Below are 20,906 nucleotides of genomic sequence, written 5' to 3'. Positions count from 1 at the left end.
CCCTCTTAGGACCCCTCCTGGAAATCCAGGCATGATTCTTCTTATTTCCAGTAAAACCCCTCCAACTTCCTCCCTTGATTTGCAACTTTACTCCTCAATGTTGTGTGACCACGAACTCAGCACATCTGATGACCAGCAGGTTGGGAGTTATATTTTTCCTGTATTACTTTTAATGTAATAACTTGTTCAACTGTCACAAAGATGCACTGATTGCATCATTCTTGCCCCTTTCTGAATTAGTTTTGGAAACCCCCTCATTGAATGTTTTTAGTTGCACTGTCATAACTACTTCCACGTCTTGAATTGATTTAAAATGTTTACCTTTCATGGTCATTTTGACTTTGAGGAAATTGCACAGTGCCAGATCCAGTGAATAAAGTGGATGAGGACACACCATACTATTTTTATTAGCCTGCCTTTCTATTAGATGACACATAACAACAGAATTCACTGTAGTTTTTCATCACATCTTGTAAAGACATGAAAGAGAACTTCCAGAATGGCTCAAGACAGTGGCGAGCACAATGGCATAAGTGCTCTGTGTGAAGGGTAATGTCTTAATGTTTTGAGGGGGATTAATGGCAATTTACCTTTTATTGTAATGAAATTTTATATTTTAATCATTCACTGTACATTTTGATCATGCTTTGTATGTCATTCTAAATTTGTAAGGATGTGATAATTTGTCACACAGTGATTTAGGTGCTGGCTTTTGCTGTAACTCTACTGTAGACTACAAACCTGACCCACTGAAAGTTATCAGTGAGTGAGAAAACAAGATCACCATTGTTTCAGGTTAAAAGCCTTAAAAAGGGAGTATAGGTGGAGGTATCACACCAAGTCAGTGCTGTGATGTTTGTGAGAAGGGAAGATGCGGGTAGAAGGTTCCCCGTCAGTGCACATGATCTCTGACCCTTGTTAATACCTGACCTCAAGGCTATAGGGAGAAGCGCTAGTATAGAGATAAACTTACACATCTTTGAAACAACTGTCAATATCCCAAATAGTTCACAGACTCTCCACTTGTAAGAAGTATATGGGCTTTGCTTTTATCTTATGTTATGTATAGTGAGTGAGCACTTGGCATTTGTAGGGCTAATTAAAGGCTCACTGACTGGAGATGAGGGAAAAGCAGGGGAAAAATTCAGGGAGTTGTTGGCTGGGACTGAAGAAAGCAACTAAAAATGGGATGCTTGTGTTGGGGATGTAGCTCAGTAGTTGAGTGTGTGCTTAATGTACAAGGCCACAGTTCCCATCCCAGCAAAATAAATAAATAAAAGTTTTGAAAGTGAGGGGTCTGTGTAGAGTTGCAGGATTCGGCAGGCAACAAAAGTTGAATGAAGCCACTGGATTAGACACTAGGGAGAAAGTCAGTGGGCAGAAATGAATTGATGGGAAACACAGGTAGCCTCCATGCCTGCAAGTTCTGCCTGTGTGAATTCAAACCGACTTGGGTCAAGAATATTTAGGGAAAATGTTATACTGTTGAGGTAAACTGTGTATTTGGGCTTGTGATGGTTGAGTCTGTACTGAATGTGTACAGACTTTTGCTTGTCATTCTTCCTTAAACAATATAGTATAACAATGGCTTGTACAGTATTTACACTGTTTTAAGTATTATAAGTAATCTCAAGATGATTCAAAGTGTAAGCAGCCAGACTTCTGGCTTATCTGGGCTGCATCAAGTGAAGAGGAACTGTCTTAGGCCACATATAAAGATATGAGGTAGTTAATGCGTATAAATACCAAAACTTATTCTTCATGTTTTTATTATAACATCTTTTAAAAAGAGTGACTGTGTATGTGGCAGGCTCAGGAGACAGCGTTAGCACTGCTTTCTCCTCTACGTGGCATTTGGCTGTTGCCTATGTAGTCCACACTTAAGTACCACACAACTGAGTCATTAAAAAATTTTGCTAAAAACCATATACTAATGTTACAAGTTTGCAAAGTCGTGGGGCTGCATTACCAGCTACACAGGAATACGTTTAGCCCATGAGCTGTGAGTTTAAAGTATATGTGAGGATGTGCATAGTTTATATGCACACTTTATATAAAGTTCTTGAGCGTCTATAGATTTGGGTTTCTGTGTAAGGTCCTACAGCCACTCTTCTGTGCATAGTTGGACTGCACAGTAAGCCCAGATGCAGCAGAAGGAAAGACCTTGCTAACTAATGGCTCCCCTCTGCCTCAACACAGTCGTTGGTGTCCTCTCCACAGCATAGTGAGAAACGGCCCTCACGTGAGACTAATGAGCCTAATGAGGCGTCAAGTGAGAGCCCTAACTGGAGAAGAGGTGAGGAGACAGGAAAGAGGAGTGACTGCTGACATTTGCCCACCAGCAGTGCCGTGTCATTGACACACATAATGATCTTTCTGGACTGTTCTTCAGGACTTGAAGGGCAAACGTGGAAGGATCAGTCAGAGATTCTTAGTGCTGGAACAAATAGAGTACGACTCACCACATCATCTCATTTTACAACTAAAAGAAAACCAAACCCTAACAGATCTGGCCAACACGTCCTTGGCACGAAGCCAGGTAGTGGCAGGGTCCAAGCAGGGTGTCAGCTGGGTGCTCCATTCCCACGCACCCTGGACTATCAATCAGAGGGCTCTGAGAGGCTGAGCACTCAGCACTGTGCAGACAAGTGACACTGTGTAGTTAAGCACTCGATCGAGTGCACAGGCGTTAAGTGGCAGAGAAGTTCCAAAGATAAATGAAAGAGTGCTGGGTAATTACAGAAGTCAGGAAGAAGGCTTAAGCCAATCTAGGCTATGAGGAATGAGGAGGAGCTACGTATTTTTCTAACCAAGTCTAAATTTAATCAGAACCTCTAGCCTCCTCTTCATCAACACAAGAACTTGAAGTGCTCCCTGCTTCCTGTCTTCCAAATGTTTGTGCCGCATACTAAGTAGGAGAGTTTTACAGAATATACAGTTTATTATTTTCAGCCCATCCCATGTGTTTTGACCATTTGTTTTTTCACCATTTAACTATTTCTTTGTGTCTCCATTCTGTACTTGGGATCCTTTTCTTCTGTCTGAAGTTTAGCAGCAAACCTTTCGGCAAAGGTCTCTGAGGATCAGGGTCACAACATGTGTGACCAACACAGGCTATGGTACTCCCCTTCTGAATGCTACTTGGGAAAAGAATTCTTCTAGAACTTACTTTTAGTGCTAATAAGACAACTGCCAGTCTGCTGACCCTTCTTTCAGGAGTAGTGGAGTCTTTTCTTACTGTTTGTGAAGATTTTTCTCTATTCTTTATATTTGCCTATTTTGTTATATCTGTGTTAGTCAGCTTTCCATCTCTATGACAAAATACCAAAGAAAAATAATTTAAAGGAAAAAAGGTTTATTTTTGGCTCCTGGTTTCACAGGTTTCAGTCCATGGTCAGCTGGCTCCATTGCATTTAGGCTTGTGTCAAGGCAGAAACATCATAGTGAAGTGTGGAGGGAGAGAGACAGAAAGTAAATATGTGCTGTCTGCCTTCCTCCTTCTTTCACTTTTGTTCCTTCTGCACCACTGGCCTATTGAGGGATGCTGCCTATATTCAGGGTGGGCTAATACCAATAGTCTATGGAAACACCCTCACCAACATACCCAGAACATTGCTTGGGTAATTTCCTAGGGATTTTCAATCCAATCATGTTGACAATCAAGGTTAACCTTCTCAACATCTTAACTTAGCTTGTTTCTCACTTTAATCGGTCTCTACTTAGATCTCATCTCTTCAGAATGGCTATCCTCAACCATCTTATCTAAAATAGTTCCTCTTAAAATCTTGTACTCTATTTCTCCTTCATAGAACTTACTTGCACATGAATTTATAGCATGTATTTTTGGGTACAGGCATGTCATAGACATGTGTGTTCTCCTGCTGAATCTCCATTATTTAGAACAATGCCTGGCAATAAATAGTTTAACAAATACCTTCTGATAATGAATAGTTATATCTACACATGCAGTTTTGTGATGGTTGTTGAGTTCATCCTGTGCTGAGCATTTTTAATCTTAACATCCTCAGTCTGGAAACATTGGCTGTTCCTATATCATGTAGTTTAGGGACTATTAGTCATGGTTCTCCAGGGGAATGGAGCCAACAGTGTGTAAAGATGGAGGAAGGAGGAAATTTTAGGGATCTGGCCCACATAATTGTGGAGGTTTGGTAAATCTAAAATCTGTGGGATCAGCTGGAAACCCAGGGAGGGTCTGAGAGAGATAGGGAAAGTATCCCAGGGGAGGGAGGCCACAGCACAGTGTAGAGGAACATATCCCATGCAGAGGAAAGCCAGAAGCCCATCCTAAGCATTCTGACTTGCAAGCACTTGATAAATCTCTGGGCTGTGAAGAACTGGGTATGATGACTGTGAGACATCTGTGCTCCTGCTCTCAGGGGGTCTCATAGGCAGAATGCAGGAGTACCCTGAGTGGAGAGGTAAATGGGCTTTTACTGTAAAGGGACACATTTTAGAGTGCCTGATAAGGGAGGTTGACTTCATCTCCTATAAAACAGATGGCTGTAGGTTTGAGGGATGGGGTGTTGATCACATGCTTATAGCTGTGTTTAAGGAAACAACAGTGGAAACCAAAGACAGTGGATAGGCTATGTATAGGGGACATTATTCCTGGTGAGCCTTGGACAGTACTTATTTATATCTCCTGTCCAGTGTAGCTTTTGTTTATTAGTTTCGCTTTCTAAGTGTCCTATTTGAGTAGTAAATCACAAGGCCACCTAGCTAGATGTTTGAGTGTGAGATTCCTAAAGATAGGGCCTAAGGCTCTTTGCACAGAATTTTGCCATCTGTCAAAAAATTAATGACTGTACAAAGGAATTAGAAATAGGAGTTACTAAGGCAGCAGCAAATCAAGGTACTACAGGTCATGGTGGTATGCTCTGGTAATTCTAGCACTTGGGAGGCTGATACAGAAGGATCTCAAATTCAAGGCCAGATTGGGCCACATAACATGGCTCCGAAAATAAATAAATAACAAAAATGTAATATAGGATTTATGAAAATACAGTTTCAAAGAGGAGACTGGGATAATAAAATTCAGTGTTTCAGGGAAAGTGAGAATATTGGAAGAACTGAAATTAACCCAGGTTTTGCACATACATGTCGAATTCCAGTCTGGGGCAGGAAAGGTGCAAGGCAGGCCTGCACCTTTTGGACCAAAAAAGCAAGAAAGCACCAAAAGGTGCAGTGGGCCTGTGTCAGAAAGACATAGGAGCTGGGGACTTCCACCGGCCACCTCTGCATAGATTCAAGCATCAAAAACAATAGTGATGGCTTTGAATTGAGCACAGAAGGGAAAGAAAAGAAATCCTGAGTCCATTAAACAAAGGAGAAGCTGGGAGGGCTCTTTTGTGCATCTGAACACCAGCTAATAAGTGCAGAAGGAACTGGGCCATTTCCACTTTGCAATCATCACTGCAGTGACTGGATGCAAAGATAGCCAATGCACGTTACAACAATGAGAAAAAAATTGTTTGGAACAGGATAGTCACATGATCTCAAAACATTACTTAACATTACTTAACATATGAGAAAAGGTACTTTCACCATGGGGAAACTTGGCAGACACCATAGTAGACACACTTAGCCTCATAAAAAATGGAATGAAATTGACATCATGAAGTGATGTAACTGGAAGCACTCAAAATTATTTATGTGGTACTCTTGACAAAGAAGAACAGAAAACCAATATTTAACCTGTGTCTAAACATGAGGAGAAAAATCAAAGAAATCTAGAATGAAGGACATTCTGCAAATCAGTCGGCTTGAATGCTTCAGAAAATGTCAGCTATGATACAATTACACAAAAGGAAACAGAACATTCTAGAATCTTGATTAAAGCTGACCAAAGAAACAAAATAAGCAAAATAATATGTGAAACTTATTTGGATCCTTGATTCTAAAATTTCAAAAATAAGAACAACAACAAAACTTCAATACTTTTGAAGGGACAATTAAAGTTTTAAATATGGATTTTGTATTAAATGACCCTATTGAATCATTGTTAAATTCTTTGGGATAATTGTTGAAAGTGGCAATTCTTTCTTAGGAGTTACTGCCATAAATGTTTAAGTATTTGGAATAAAGCATTAGGTAAACTATGATAAATATAACCTGTTTTCATTTTGCTCTGACAAAATACACCACACACACACACACACACACACACACTCCTATGGGGGAACGGGGTGTTGGGGGATAACTATTGCACAACATTAACAATTTGGTGACTAAATGAGTATATATTGTGGTGTTTTTTCAGCTTTTCTAGAGCATGAAAATTTCTCAATACAAAGAATGCCAGTAAAAGTATGTGGCGACAGTGACAAGGGCAGCGCCAGGCTTCAAGGACACAGCTGATCTGGAAGGTGGTGAGAAATCAATTGCCACAGGTCAAGGAAGTAACAGAGAGAAAAGAGGTAGAAGGAAGACTGTCAATAAGAATAAGGTTGGAGACATAGGACAGCAAACAGAGGAGTAATAGGATCAAATCAAGGTTTCTTGGGCTATTTTTCTAAAATAGAGGATTTGTTCCATGGTTGAAAAATAGAAGAACCAAGTGGAAATGAAGTGGCTGAAGGGTGAGCTAGAGCAGAGGACAGAGTATGCTGGGGCCTCACTTCCCTTAACCCTGGACACCATTCCCTAGGACTGATGGTTTGACCCCATTTCCTGTCCACTCAGTCTCCAGCTTTTGTCCCCGGAAGGCTACAAGAGGATTTCATTCACTGATCCTCTGAAGTCATTCCTCATTCCTTGGCAGCCACCCTCATCCAGGAGGTGCTGCAGATTTCCACAGGCATGCCTTAGAGAGACTTCTGTATTGGCCTCATCGGATCTTTTTTTGTTTTTTTGTACTTGAGATTAAACATAGGGAGTACTAAACTTCATGGAAAACCCTTTTAAAAACCTTATTTTGAGAGTTTTTATCAGTTGCTTGTGCTGTCCTTAAATTTGCAATCCTACTGCCTTAGTCTCCCAAGTAGCTAAGCTTACAGGTGGGTATGCCACCATGCCTGGTTCATTGCTCATTTTTTAATAGAGACCTCCGGCATTACAGAGTCAAAGACGTGTGCCTTACATTGTTTGTGCTTATGCTGATACTCTCTCATAATTTTACTTAGCATCTGTTCATTTCTTTCAGTTGAACATAAGCATTTCATGTCATACAGTACCACCTTCATCCACATAGACCCAAACACACACCAAATCACTCTTTCCTCTCTCATTCTCCCCATGTAATTAAAGCAGACTGTGGCTGATTCAATATTCACCACTTACATTTTAGTGTATCATATCACTTTAATAAGCTCATATAATGCTTACTATGTGTCAGGCATTAAGGGCTTTCTAAATATTCACTTCTTTGGTTTTTAGTTAAACATAAAAGTATTATTTAGTGGTGAGCTATAAACTTTACTGAAATGATAGCTACTTTCCCATATCATATTTTACTTCATAATTTTCAAAATTATTTAAATTAAATTTTTTTCTTTCACATTTTTGAACTCTTTTGCTTCCCAGGAAACTTTCTCAACTTTATCTTTTCATATTTCTGTTGATTATTTGAAATAATTTTTACTTTTATTTACCAGTTGTTCTGCCTTTTAAAAAACGGCAGTCTAATCTCATTTCATAAATTGGTATTTTCTCATATGTTCCTGATGGTTTCAAGACTTTGCTATTGCTTTAAATCTCTCTTTGCTCCTTTCTTTGTATCTGGTTTGTGTGTGTGTGTGTGTTTCTTTTTGTTTGTTTGCTTGTTTGTTTGTTTGTTTTTTGAGACAGGGCCTCACTTTGTAGCTCAAACTGGCCTTGAACACATATCCCTGCTTGGCCTCGAACTCACCATGATCCTCTTTCCTAGGCCTCCCGAGTGCTGGGATTACAGGTGTGTGCCACCACACCCAGATGTGTGCATGTTTCTTGATTGAGTGTTTTGGGCTTTTTATATTACAAGCTTTCCTCAAATATCTGGTGATCTTTGCTCATCCATTAATGTTTAATTGTAAGGGACTAGAAGTATATCCAGTGGTAGATCATGTGCTTAGCATAAAAAAGTGTCAAAGTATATAACAGTACGTGGGGAGAGTCTGACTAATGATGAACCTCAACCAGTCATTTTCTTGCTCCTCTCTCCAACATTGGTGTTTATATTTCCTGATCCATTGGTTTCCCTGAAGATGATTCTTTCCACTTTCTTCTGGACAGTGTAAGCCTGCCTGGGGACCACAAAAGGGAAGGTCCTAAGAATAACACCTTGTGTTAGTTACTTTTGGACTGAGGATTTAGCTCAGTAGTGCTGCTGCCTGCCTTGCAGGCACAAGGACCTGAGTTTGATCCTAAGTACAAAAAAAAAAAGTTACTTTTCTCTCATTGCTGAGACAAAATACCCAACATCCAAAATTAGAGGGCAAAGGGTTTATCTGATCTACAGTTCTTAGAGGTTTCAGTCCATAACCCACTAGCTTCAAGGCAGGATGGCAGAGGCATGGCAGAGGAGGAACAACATAGTGCACACAAAGTAGCAAAGCAACAAAAGGGATTTACTTCACTGTATCTTTCTGCCCCTTTTATCCCATCTGACTACTGAGATTAGGGCAGTGCTAAACCATTCACTCATGTGTAGTGGTTTAGTAAGCACACGCTCTTAATCCCAGCATCATACATTCCAGATTCAACTACCTCTGACCAAATGAGGCTGTAGCGGGGCATGCAGACCCAAACCAGAGCACACTTCTCCAGTTTTTCACTGACTACCTACTGGGCCCATTCCTGCCCTCTCCAATCCAGTTTCTGCTGGCAATTAATGCCTATCTTGTGCCAGTGTGGTTTTGGGGAATAAAGATACGGGGTGGGCAGCAAGATGCCAGAGAGAGAAGGAAGGCGAGGGGAGGGAAGGGGATGGGAAAGAGAGAGAGGGAGAGGGAGTAGGGAGAGGGAGAGGGAGTCCTGGGCTTAGCTCTGGGAGAGAGGCATTGTAATATGTTTGTGAAGATCTTCAAGAACCAAGATACATCATGTAAAGGTACAGGAGCCCAACAATGAATGTAACTGTGTTGTATACCTAAAATGTACCAATAAACTTAATGGGGAGAAAAAAGATCTTCAGCTGATGCTCCTGTTCTTAGCTCTAACTCGTACCTCTGCCTCTGTGATACTTGGTGCTATGTGGATATATGTGGATCTCCTTACATAAAATTATCTTATTTTTTGTTGGCTTTTCTTCTTTAGTCTTCAGAATAGATCGGGGTGTGACCTTTCCAGAGTTATGTTGGAAGTGGTCAAATTCTTGAAGGGAGTATAGGACTGGACAGATTAGTTCATCTGGGAATGAACTTGAAGTGCCTCCAAGCCCAGTCCCTGGCATTTTCTCGTACTTTTTTCCAAAAAGCCATACAGCCTTGCTGGGGAGAGAGTTAGACACACAGCTGATGATACAGGGCTAAGCCTAGGACAACTTTCCAAAGGAACATTTATTCCCAAAGAAGGATTTCCTCATTGAATATAGAAAACATATTCCCTAGTTGTTCATTTATGAGAAATGAGATGTCAGAGGCTTCCTTCAAACAGCTTTTCGGAAACCACAATCACATCATCTCAGGAATCTATCCGTACGAGGATAGGCTTCACATTCAACTAACACTATAACTAAACTATAAAATACTAACACTGTAAAATAAACTATGCTATAACTGTAGCATAACTAGTTTATAGTTATACTATAAACTTGACTATAAAAATGTTTCTCTCTGCCACACCAGGACTCTAACCATTGTCCACTCCTCCCAACACGCACAATTTCCTTTCCCTCTAGAGATCAACTTTCATTCATTCAAAATCAGAGAGATACTAATGTAATGTTATTTGTACTTTCAAAGTATCTGTATTATAGAGGTGTTTCTGATGGGAAAACAACATCAATGAACATGCAAAAAGCCTGAGCACCCAGCCACAGGTGCTGATTAAATTGTGGCATAATGTCATACTGGACAGCTATGGAGAGTAAAATAAAGCACAAAACTCAGAGCACAGAGCAGAATTCAAAGCTATACACATACAAACACACAGACACATACATACTCTTTCGTATATGCAGGGAGAAGTTCTCAAACTACCCAATCAGAAGCTGACTGATCTTACATCTGAGTCAATGGGGTGGTAAGAAGATAATCAGAAGGAAGACCTACCTTTCACTTTATAGAGTTTGAAAATTTTTTCAGTTGATGAAAACTTCCTTTTATCATTTAAAATATTTTTTCATTTAGAAAGTTGTGATTAAATACACACAACATAAAATTTACTATCTTTATTTTAAGTGTACACCTCCGTAGTATTGTTTTCACACTGTTGAGCAATCAACACCACCATCAATCTTCAGAACTTTTTCAACTTCCCAAACTGAAACTTGGTACCCATTAAATAACAAAATCCGTAGTATTGTTTTCACACTGTTGAGCAATCAACACCATCAATCTTCAGAACTTTTTCAACTTCCCAAACTGAAACTTGGTACCCATTAAATAACAACTCCTCATTCCCTATATACCAGTCTAGAGCAATTGCCATTCTACTATCTCTATGATTTTTGCTATTTTAGACACCTCATGTAAGTGACACTATACGATATTTGTCCATTTGTGCCTGTTTTATTTCACATAGCACAGTGGTTCATCTAGGTTGTAGTATGTGTCAGAATTTCCTTCCATTACAAGGCTGAATAATATTCTGTTGTATAGATACATCACATTTGGCTTATTTATTCACCCATTGATTAAAAATTTTTGAAGATATCAGACTTGAGATTTTGTTTTTAAACATGGCAGTTAGCAAAAGCTGAGTTCAGGCCAGGGATTTAGCTCAGTGGCACCACACCTTCCTTGCAATAGCAAGGTCCTAAATTCAACCCCAGAAAGAAAGAAAGAAAGAAACAAAGAAAGAAAGAAAGAAAGAAAGAAAGAAAGAAAGAAAGGGAAACTGAGTTTAGTAAAAAGTATATGAATTTGACTATATGGATGCATACATTTCTTATAAAGTATTATTTGAATGAAAACTTTATATTAAGATTTTCAGTACAAAAGAAAGCAGGTTAAGTTGGCTACAGATTGAATAAACTGTGCAAGACACATACCAGAGCCTGGCACACTGAGGCTGTGGCCCAACACAGGTGAGAGGGTGATGCAGGTAAAGTGAGGACCCCACTGGAGGTTGGAGGCGCCATCACAGATGGTAGCAAGCCACGGAAAAGCTCAGTGGTTTCCCACTGTGTAGAGGATCCACTTGTCTTCAGGGACTCCGTGGGGGCCAAACTTCATTCTTAGAAGAGCATGGACCCCCAGCCAGGTGCCTGAGTCTAAATTTCTGCTATATTGCTAACTAGCTGTGTGCTCAGAACCTCTAGAGCTTCAATTTTCTTACCAGAATGAGGTTAATGATTATACAAATTTCATGAATTATTGTATAGATTAAAAGGATAAAGGACATTATGGTTTTAGACCCAAACCTGGCACAGAGAAACTCAGTGTAACAACCAAAAATTATCATGGTTACCATCATTATTATTATCATTATTATTGTTCACTGTTTTAAAAAATACTCATACATATCACATTCAAATAGGTGGCATATAAAAGTTCCACAGCTCCATTTTGTAGTACTAGTATTACAAAATTTTAACATACACACCAAAAGTTTCCTCTACCAAGGAATATGATTAGTAGCACAATTAAATTAAACTTCAGAGAAGAAATTCACTATCTTTTACAGTAATAGGCAGACAGATTTTTTTAAAAATTTCTGTCTGCACGCCTTTAATCTCACCACTCAGGAGGCTGAGGCGGAAGGATCGCTGTGAGTTCGAGACCAGCCTAGGCTACATAGTGAGCTCCAGGTCAGTCTCAACTGCATAGTGAGACCCTGTCAAAAAAAAATTTTTTTTCTCTTGACATAATTGTTTAAGATACAATGACTCACTATAAACGGTGAAGATTTGATAAGGAAGAAAATCGTGGTTTCTATAAATCCAGAACTCTACAACAGAACTTCATGGTATAAAATATGGAACTGTACCTGTACTGTAAACTGTTTTTGTAGGGACTAACTTATTAACATACTGTTTATCATGAAGTAGTTTACTACCATTTTATTACACCAAAGTCCACGCTGTCTGGGCACTTCCTGTGCTGCCTATTGCTACCTCTGTGCCTGGCTACTTTCATTACACACCAGACAATATTTAAGTTTTTTAAAGGCTCCACTGTTTAACAACAGTATGAAAACACTGCAGCATTTTAGCCGTTCCATGCATACCAGCCATACATGGGCTCCCAACTCTTTCCACCCAACTCATCAAGACTTTTATCCGGACAGTAACTGGACAGGACTTTTTGTTCCTCAGAAGAAAATCTATTATCTCACCTTTAAATAACTTTTAACCTTACTGTGTGTGTGTGTGTGTGTGTGTGTGTGTGTGTGTGTAAAAAGTACCTATTTCAAAAGAAACCAAACAGAAGCAACACTCGTGGTTATCCACTCATAGCACAGATTTCACAGCTCTGGGGTAGGTGATCTGATGTTAACTGGGTTTGACATGAGCCTGTGCCTTTCTCAGCATCAGTGCATGAAGCAGCTGAACTGCAGTGCCCACTGTTCCAGAGGAATTCCCTGAAAAGTGATCACAGACTACCAGCCCACCACCTGACCCTTCTTGCTCCTTCCTAAGTAGTACTGTGTGGGAATGTGGCTAGCTTACTGCACTCTGTCACTCAACACTGAAAGTGACACGTCTGTCACCTTCCCAATGCTCGGGGAGCATCAAGACCTTCTGGAAGTGCTACAATATACCCAGAAGCTATAAACTGGATGTGCTAGGTTGAATAATGTCCCCCTCAAATTTATATTCTCCTACAGCCTGTGAATGTGATTTTATTTGGAAATAGGGTCTTCGCAGAAGCAATTAAATTAAGGTGAGTTCATGCTAGACTCAGGGCCCACCTAACCCAGTGTTCTTATAAGAGAGGAATTGACACAGAGACCCCCACTGGAAGGTCATGTGACAATGGAGGTAGAGATTACAGTGATGCTTCTACAAGTCCTATAGGCAAATACTAGGTGGAAAAGATTTTCCCATAAAGCCTTTGGCAGGGGCCTGGCCCCTGACACCTTGATTTCAGATGTTTGGCCTCCATAAATATGAGCAAATACATTTCTATTATCTTAAACTACTTAGATCCTGCTGCATTAATTCCAGCAGAACCAGTAAACTAAAATACTAACAAATCACAATCCATTGCCAGGACAGTTTCACATCTACTGGACAGAGCATGAAGGCAGGGGCATATCTTTATTGACCAAGGCTCTGTCCCTACCACTTTCCAGTGTCTGGTTCCTACAAGGCACTCAAAATTTAGTTGAACATAAGAAGAATGAGCCCATTTGATCCCAATAATTATCCTTATTTCACATTGGCATAAGCATCTGTACAAAGCCTCATAGCAAAAGGGCAGGCCCAGGCTTAGAGTCCAATCCTGCACTTCCTGCTACTTTTTGCACATCTGCCTAGGTGTACACCTTAATGTTCTGTGCTCATAGCTGCAGCACCATTCCTAAAAACTTTCTAATTTGCCTATTTATGTTATCAGCCTATGCTGAGAGTATCTCTGGCCTGTGAAAACTTGATGCTATGATTTGGATTTGAAATGTCTCAACAAAGCTCATTTGTTCAAGGCTTAGTCCTCAATGCTGCAATGTTCAGAAAGGCTTTTGGAAGGTGATTAGTCATAGAGCACTATTTCATTAGTTGATTAATCCACTGATGGATTCGCAATGTGATGGCATCTCTGGGACATGATGGTGATTTAAGAGGTGAAGATGAATTGAAAGGAGTAGGCCATGGGGTGTGACTTTGGAAATCATATCCCTGGATCTCTGTCTCCCTCTTCCTCTCCTCTCTCCCTCTTCCTCTCCCTCTTCTTCTCCCTCTCCCTCTTCCTTTACCTCTCCCTCCCTCATCCCTCTCTTCTCTATCCTCTATCTCTCCTTTCCAACCACCATATGAAAAAGTTCTGCTTCACCACCCTGTTTTCACTTTGGTACCCTGCCTCGACACAGGGACCCAGAACAAGGGAGCCAGTCAACTATGGACTGAAACTGTGAGCCAGACTAAACTTTCCCTCCTGTAAGTTGTTTTTCTCACCAAGACCTGTCATGTAAAGGTACAAGATCCCAGTGATGAATGTAACTGTACTATATACCTAAAATGTACCAATAAACTCAATGAGAAAAAAAAAAGTTGTTTTTTTTTTTCAGTTATTTTGTCACAGTGATGAAAGCCAACTAACTGGCATGCATGGCCTGATGAATTCTCTTCAGATTAGACCACTTACCTTTCATACCAATTTTGACTTTTTGGTGCAGTGGGAACATCAAATCATCAAATGAGATTCCTTGGAAATCTAAGTAAAATTCCTTGGAAAACTAAGTAAATGTGATTTATCCTTTCTAAAGCAAGCATCTAGGTAATACATGACTTCATACAGTTCCAGGTCAATGATAGGAGAAAAACAGTCACAACCTGAAATACTAGGCAGACCTGGCCAAGTATATGTGGTAAAGGTCACTTTGCAATCATCTATAGCATTAGTCACGACATTTTTCACACCACCAGATACCCAGGTATATTTCAGTTTTATATGTTAAGTATCAACAACCTGAAATGATTGTTCACATTCTTGGTAACAACTGATAATTTAAAATTTTCAATTTGCTATAATAATATAATAGAAATATCAGTACCAATAATTTCTTATCCTTAAATTTAAATCCGGGCTACTCCCCAAAACTCCCTAGATATGATTATGAAGCCCCTCAAAAATTCTAGGATGTTGATGTACCACAGGTGAAGTGGAATTTGGGTAAAACCTTCTTGAGACTTCTCTGCTCACATTGGCTCAGGACTATGCAGGAGAGAAAAGGGCACTCATTGTGCAGCAGGTTACGCTTAGAATCCGAAAACAAAGATTACATCATGCATACAGAGCCAGGAGAATTCTGCTTTCAAATAAACCTCATACTGTGTAGGGGCAGGTTCTTAAAGGGCTGGAATGAAAAGCCAGGAGCTTCACCTTCAGAGAAAGCATCCGACAGCAAGAGCCCAACTTCAGCATGGATCACTGGACTGAATGATGGAAGGAGAATGTGCCCAAGAACTTCCTTTCCTCCAGATATATCAGTTTTGCCTCTGAGAGTCCATCTTTCTTGATTCCGACAAGGAAAATTATTTGTCAGACACCAAATGCATTGTTCTTGGTGAAAGTGTTTGGCACTTTTCCTCAGCTTCATTTCTAGAAAGACTCTTCGTAGGGCTCTTTCCCCTCTACTAACAGGCATCCTCAGATCTTTGGCACCACCATTCGCAGCAGCCCTTCTTTGACACCATGCCTGTGTCTAGTCTCTCCCCTCTTTCCCGTCTTTACAGACAACTTTCTGCTGTGGACTTCCTCACCTCCAGTTCACTCTTCAGAACATAGGATCCATCATCATTCTCCAGTAGTGTTCTTAAATTTTCTAGGATAATATGGCCATGATTCAGGAATCACCAAGAAGTACAGCTGACTCAGCTTTTTCAGCTTTTTTGTAATAACTCAGATTACTAATGACTCCTTGCTTTGAACATCTTCCTGTTTAGGTTTTACATGACTGTTTACCCTTCTACATCTGGCCACACATTGTCTTATTTTCTCATTCTTTTTTTCACTTGCTCCACATTTTTTTTTCTGGTACCAGGGATCAAATTTTGGTCCTTGCACTTGCCACTTGCTCCACATTTAAGGGTTCCCTTAGACTATATCCTTGGATTTCTTGCCCACATCCTCCAAATATAATTAAGTAATAGCATCTACATGCAAGCTTTTCTCAACCACAAAACAGTACAGACAGGCAAATCACTAAGTGTGGTTTTCTTTTCCTGGTTCTATACTCACTCATCTGTCTAGAAAAGGTTTCCAGTTAGCTATTACAATATACCCAACATGTTCAAGTCTGAATGCTTTCTTTATCCCAATACCTACACTTCTAATATTCCATTTCCTTGTTGATAATAACACTAGTGAGGCCACATCCTGGAAATCTTCCTTTATTTCTCCTCTAACTTTCTCTCCTGCTTAAACCAAATTGATTACCCAGTTCTCTCCATAATTGTTTCAGTTCTAGCCTTCATAATTTCTTGCCAATGACTTCCTCGTCCTTTTTTCTACATGAAGTCCCTCTAGTTTATATTGCCATTAGTATTTTATTTCTGGAAAAAGAATACTGGTTGCTGTCCCTGACAGTTTTAAATTACTCAGTGACTCACCTTTATCTTCAATACAGTTCAAAGTTCTTAGTGTGACTGATAATACCTTCATGAGTTGACCTTTACTGCTTCTCTGTTCTCAAATTTCACATCCCTAAATGTACCTGTAGTCCATCTAAACAAGATGTACTATTTGTGTCATTGTGTCTTTCAACATGTCCTTTGCCTAGAGCACCCTTGAGGAGTTCCTCTGGACGAGTAGCTAACATCTTCTGAGACTGGCCTTAAACGTGGTTTCCTTTTTTTTTTTCAGTGCTGAGGAGTCAGCCCAAGCCTGAGCACATACTAAGCAAGTGTTCTGCCACTGAGCTGCACTCTCAGTCTGAGAGTAGCCCTTTATATGAGCTATCAGGCACCTAGTCCACACCCATGTTATGAAATATTCACTCAGCATTTTTATTATCATTTGTTTTGATTTTCCTCATTGACTAGATTATGAGAAACGGAGGGGAGAAAACATATTTGATCCATTTATCTATCTCCAGAGATTATCCCAGTGCTGGGCACAAACTTCATTTAAATACTTGAACAGAATAAAAAGATGGAGAAAGGTCAATCACTAATAATGTAAACACTAAGAATATGAATACAAATAGAATAGCCCTGGAGACTACAAGGGAAACAGGGGATTCTGCTGAGAGTTGATTTAGAGAGGAATTTACTATTAGGCATGGTGATAGAGTTTATCAGGCAAATTGACTACATATAAGACTGCAATAATGTTTATATTCATTGAGCATTTATTCTGTGCATATTTAAATTTTAATATAAAAATCAGGCAGCATGATACCACAATAAACAAATCAACTCTGTCCTCCTTACATCTATCCTGTTCGTGCAATTTACAGTCGATAATTTCAAATTTTCTTCTTTATGCCAGTTTCTATCCTACTCGCTTTACAGATCTTTTCATTTAAACCTAATAACAACCCCATTGTTTTGTGTTTTTTTTTTTAAGAAGAAGAAAAAGACTTGTGGAGATTAGGCGATTTGCTCAAAGTCACGCAGCATGCGTTATAGCAAAGATCTGGTCCAAAGTCTTTCTCGTTGCTCTTCCTGCTCTTACCACATTCTAATAAGAACACAAATTTTACTGGAAAATCATGTGTATTTTATCCAGCTATTTGGTTATATGGCTTCCAGGTAATTCTAAAACATGTATTAAATTTATTTCTACTGTCCTTTTATAGATAGTGCTATTAACATGTAGAAAAGGATTTGTAATAAAAATTGATTCAAGAATATGTGAAAGTTTTGGAAGTGAGCATTTGTGTTCTGAGACCATGAAAGCGTGGGTTTTAGTGTGATTTATCACTGTCTTCTGACCTTTGGAGTCTGGAGAATAGGGGGATGGAATAGCTTTGAGAGTAAGAACTTTTCCTTGAGCAAATGCTGTGCTTCAGTACAGCTCTGCCTGTTCTCACCAAGGGGATGATCTTCCAAAGAGACAGGACTATGATTGGTACCCAAGAAGCCACCTGCTACTTAGGGACAGCAAAGTTGCTCAAAGTAGTAAACAAAAATTAATTTGCTTCTTACGGAAGTGTTCTTTAATGAATGCATGCTGCAAGGAAGAGGGGATTTTGCCGCATAATTAACTTTTAAAGTAGAGATATATAAAAGGCAGTTGCAAAATCTAAAAAGAGGGCCAGGGATTTGGTTCAATGGTTATGCCGCCTGCCTCACAAGCCCAAGGGCCTGAGTTCAATCCCCGGTACCAAAAAACAAACAAACAAACAAATCTTTTAAAAAAGTTAGCTGCTTTCTCAGTGTGGGTCCAGCAAGATGTTCCATAATCCCTGGGTAGAGAAAAAATTGTTTCCAAGGAAAATTAGTCATTGTCTATAGTATATATTTCCCCGTGATCCAATTCTGATTCCACAGGAACTATTATGACTGCAGAAAGTACAGATACCTCATGTTATTGCATGGCACTGTTGTCTATAGACACACAAATAGTTTCTTTTTTTATTAGAACTTGTTTTTAATACATAATGTTTACATTCTTTGTGTGGAGCTGGCAGCTGTGCGTAACAGATCTTAATTCCCTTCTTCATACCCTGTTCCTCTCCTCCCTCTCCCTTCCCCTCCTACTCTTGATCCCCTTCTCATTTGAAAAAGATCTATCTCCTCACTTCCTTTATCGAACTTTTATTTTGTTTTTTATTTATACACAAAAATAGTTTCTATCTGGGCCAGGAATTGCTCTACCTGCTATGAGAAAACCAATTTTGATTCTATTTGCACATTCATTACAACATTCTTTCACTCTTTAATTTCATACTTTATCTTTTTCCTTATTACGAGTTATAACATCTGCCTGGTATTCTCCTTATAAGTAAAGTAAAATGAGTTTGTTTTTATATACTTATGGAAGCCATGAATTTATCTCTTTGAAAATTATCTGTTAATACCTTATGACCAAGAATTCTCCCGCAGGCCCCATCCTCCTTGACCCATTTCTGAACTGAACTGCAAAATATGAAAGTGCTCACCCCTCCTACGCCCTCCCCTCTTCTCTGCCTCTCAGAATCTTCCTGCCTTCGTGTCGGATCTCGCTGCTTCAGCCTCTAGGGCAAGTTCCATCCTTCCAGCCCGAGACCAGCAAAGGAAAGAAAAACTTACATATTTTCTTGCCCCACACATTCCCAGAGGAGAGCAAAACTAGTTAATTTTAACCATGAGGGAAATCGTGCACATCCAAGCCGGTCAACGCGGCAATCAGATCGGTGCTAAGTTCCGGGAGGTGATCACCGATGATTATCGACCCTACTGGCACCTACCACCTGCAGCTGGACCTCATCTCCGTGTACTACAACGAGGCCACAGGTGGCAAGTATGTTCCTTGAGCTATTTTGGTGGATCTAGAACCTGCGACCATGGACTCTGTTCGCTCGGGCCCGTTTGGCCAGATCTTCAGACCAGACAACTTTGTTTTTGGTCAGGCTGGGGCAGGCAACAACTGGGCGAAGGACCACTACACAGAGGGGATCGAGCAGGTGGACTCGGTCCTGGATGTGGTGCGCAAGGAGGCAGAGAGCTGCGACTGCCTGTAGGGCTTCCAGCTGAACCACTCGCTAGGGGCCGGCACCGGTTCGGGCATGGGCACCCTGCTCATCAGCAAGATCAGCGAGGAGTACCCTGACCGCATCATGAACACCTTCAGCGTGGTGCCCTCGCCCAAGGTGTCGGACACAGTGGTGGAGCCCTACAATGCCATCCTGCCCGTGCACCAGCTGGTGGAGAACACCGACGGGACCTACAGCATCGACAACGAAGCCCTGTACATCTGCTTCCGCACCCTCAAGCTAACCACGCCCACCTACGGCGACCTCGACCACCTGGTGTCGGCCACCTTGAGTGGGGTGACCACCTGCCTGCGCTTCCTGGGCCAGCTCAATGCTGACCTGCGCAAGCTGCCCGTGAACATGGTGGCCTTCCCGCGCCTGCACTTCTTCATGACCAGCTTTGCGCCGCTCACCAGCGTGGGCAGCCAGCAGTACTGGTCCCTCACCGTGTCCGAGCTCACCCAGCAGGTCTTCGATGTCAAAAACATGATGGCCGCCTGCCACCCGCGGCACTGCCGCTACCTGACCGTGACTGCAGTGCTCCGGGGCCACATATCCATGAAGTAGGTGGACGAGCAGATGCTCAACGTGCAGAACAAGAACAGCAGCTACTTCGTGGAGTGGATCCCCAACAACGTGAAGACGGCCTTGGGTGACATCCCCTGAAGATGGCTGTGACCTTCACTGGCAACAGCAGGGCCATCAGGAGCTATTCAAGCGCATGTTGGAGCAGTTCACGGCCATGTTCCGGCGCAAGGCCTTCTTGCACTGGCACACGGGCGAGGGCATGGACGAGATGGAGGTCACCGAGGCTGAGAGCAACACGAACAACCTGGTGTCCGAGTTCCAGCAGTACCAGGATGCACAGCTGGAGAGGAAGAGGATTTCGGAGAGGAGGCCGAAGAGCAGGCATAGGCCAGAGTCCCCCTCACCTCAGGCTTCTCACTTCCTCTGCCTTCTTTCACTGCCCCTTTCCTTACAGTTTGTTTGCTGCCTTTTTTGTTGTTGTTTTTTTTTTCCTTTCAGGGGTGTAGTGCCTGGTACACAATAGGCACTCAATAAATACTTGTTTGTTGGATGTCTCCTCTTTCTCTCTACTCTGGCAATCCTAGATCTCTGTAATTCTAGGTGACCCTGTATTTTCTGCCGGTTCCCACTTCTCCCCGTCCAGTTAATATTTCTGTTTTCAGAATAATTCTCCAAGAAGCTGATCCCATTTAGAACCAGCCAGATGCTGAAAACCCACGTAATGTCCACCATCCTGAGCCCAAGGGGGAAAGGCAGAGGGTAGAGGTCAGAAGGAGAGAAAGGATGGGGTGTTTCCATTCTGGGACAGTTTGGGAAGGGGAATCAGGCTTCCACAAACGTTTAGGCCCATCTCAGCTTCAAGAGAGGGGTGACCAGTATTCTCTCCCTTTATTTCCCTCTCAGCTGTCCCTGAGCCTTCAGGAATACCCTTCCCATCCCCA

General features: G+C 41.1%; 1 pseudogene; it reads left to right on the top strand.

The window, feature by feature from the left end:
* Positions 1-18,979: 18,979 nt before the first annotated feature.
* On the top strand, positions 18,980-20,424 carry LOC104876694 (annotated as a pseudogene).
* Positions 20,425-20,906: the final 482 nt, after the last annotated feature.

The sequence above is a fragment of the Fukomys damarensis genome, unplaced genomic scaffold (assembly GCF_012274545.1).
Source record: "Fukomys damarensis isolate Sample0158 unplaced genomic scaffold, DMR_v1.0_HiC HiC_scaffold_30, whole genome shotgun sequence".
NCBI classification, from domain to species: domain Eukaryota; kingdom Metazoa; phylum Chordata; class Mammalia; order Rodentia; family Bathyergidae; genus Fukomys; species Fukomys damarensis.
The sequence above is the reverse complement of the archived record's forward strand: the minus strand, read 5'-3'. Positions and strand labels throughout refer to the sequence as shown.